Genomic DNA, 2,500 nt, shown 5'->3' with positions numbered 1-2,500 from the left:
TGTATTGATTTACCTCTTATGTGTCCACTTTTATGGCACTAAGCTTATAACGGCATTACGCTTATTTCACTTACCGAGATTTCGTGGGAGGAAGGTATGTAGACACTATCAGTGCCTTTGGTTCAAGTACGAGAGCAAGCCTATAGTCCTCTCTGTTCGTTCGTCAGAGTAGCAAAACCGGTTCCTTGCCTTGCTCCTCTCAAGACGGGATGCCTACGCTGCCCTCGAGTTACTCCCAATCACCATCGTTTGTTCCTCGGTAATGACGCCACTATTATTGTGCCTATTCTTTCACGCGCGATTTTCTTTTCTGTGTATTTTGTTACTATGCGGTGTCACCAATGATTACTTTCTTAATGTATAGCTAATATACCAACCTTTGAAATATTTATCTACTCACACTGACACTCATGCTAGTTTTGGTCATTGGGTAGTTTGCCCAATATCATTCACGCCGTATTCATACTTCACCGAAACCTATATTATCTTTCTTCCCATATCCTTCCTTCCTTATTTTCTCCCCTTACATATATAAATATATATATATATATATATATATATATATATATATATATATATATATAGTGGTATGTACATACACTTCTCATATCTCTATATACCATAAAGAGAGGTGTTACCACCTCGCTGTTCCTCCGCGCCCTCTGCATCTGTGACCCCCAATACCTGGAGGGAGAAATCGACTTCCTGTGTCGTTCGTTCTCGAAACTGGGCACGGCGTACCTTCTGCCACGACTCCTCTCCTAAAGAGAGTCCTCACCTGTCCGACCTCAGCCTGCCTTAGGAGGAGATCTCTCTTAGTCGCCCTTTTCACCCTCTCAACTGCAGGCTGATTTTTCGCCAGGTGAACACTCCCCGTCGCAACCTGGTCCACTCCAGTCCTTCCTCTATTTCGAAGGTGGGCACCTATGCTGTTCCTTGTGCCTCATGTGATAAGCAATACTTTGGCGAGACAGAAGCCAGTCACATTAAGCATCTCAACATAAGTACACTGTATCCAGGGGACACAACAACAACGCCCTCTTTTGCTATAAGTGGGACACAGGCTATCAGATGGACTGGTCAGCAGCGCGAATTGTCTTGCCTTCTGCTGATGTCCACACCCGCAGATTGGTGGAATCCTCCTTAATACAACTGCTGGTTTATTTCAACTTGAACAGCGGTGATGGTTGATGGGGGTGCTCACCATCCATCACCAAGCATATGTTAACTTACTGGTTGTCATACAGGTGGTGACTATTACAAATCTCTTGTAGTATATCTACAAATGGGGTCAATCTGGGGTCAAATGTGTATGTGATACATTTAGTTGTATAAATTCTTTTAGGGCTTTTCGTCTACATTTCAGGGAAACTGCGTGGCAATATACAGTATCATTACATACTAATAAATAAACTGAGAGGTATATACATTTAGTCTCTTGGAAGATGATCAACTGCCTTTGTTGTCGGGGAAGCTGGGGAGGCTGGGGAGTACCGTCGGTACTCTCTCTGAGGTGCGACGGCCTAGTAGTGGTGAGACCTACTACTGGTCTGCCTGTAGCAATGGTGCGCGCCTTAGGGGAGTCACGGTGGCTGTCTCTGACCGCTTCTGCTCATCAGTCATGAAAGTTACCCCAGTTGATGAGCGCATTCTGCTTGTGAGAATGAAGGACACTCTGGGCTTCATCTCTCTAGTGGCAGTCTACGCTCCTACGGAGGGAAAGAGATGTTCTACACCAAACTTAACTCTGTAGTCGATCAGTGTCCCCGGGGAGACACCCCCATGGCCTTGGGGGACTTCAATGCGGTTACTGGCACTGACAGGGATGGATATGAGCTATGCATCAGTCCCTGTGGCTCTGGTACTAGAATATCAATAGCTCATACCTCTTAGACTTTGCAAGATTTATGAGGCTGATGATTGCGGGTTCGTGGTACCAGAGACGAGATTTACATCATTGGTATTCCAATACTGGCATTGTAGCAAAAGAGATCAACTATATTCTTGTGGATACTCTGGACTTTATAGGAGTGTTGAGTTCTTTGCTACTAACCACAGACTTATTGCAACATTAAGGCTCTGCCTCCGATCTAGATGCATCCCGGGATCTCACCAGTAGGTGTTTCATCTCGACAGGCTAAGGAGTGAGGAGGTGACTCAGGAATATGCAGTGGCAGTCTCAAATCGGTTTGAAGTACTTGGCACTCTACAGGACCCTGCTGAACTATGCGATACCTTTAAGCAGGAAACCCTGTTAGCTGCTGAGGAGTGCCTTGTGGTCCGACCGCGGCGAAGGTGTGTTGTCTTGGACAAGACGCTGAACACTATGGAGATGAGTCGAAGTCTATGTCTCAAGTGGGCTTGGTGAAGGCAGAGGATGGTTACGTTGTGTCACAGCCGGGTGAGTGTAGGGCCCGCTGGCTAAGTACTGAGCAACTGTATAGGGTATATCCCCTGACTTCACAACTTCCCTTGTCTGGCATACAGCCACTAGTGGCTG

Source organism: Penaeus chinensis, chromosome 1 (genome assembly GCF_019202785.1).
Source record: "Penaeus chinensis breed Huanghai No. 1 chromosome 1, ASM1920278v2, whole genome shotgun sequence".
Lineage (NCBI taxonomy): Eukaryota > Metazoa > Arthropoda > Malacostraca > Decapoda > Penaeidae > Penaeus > Penaeus chinensis.
This window is presented reverse-complemented; position numbering follows the sequence as displayed.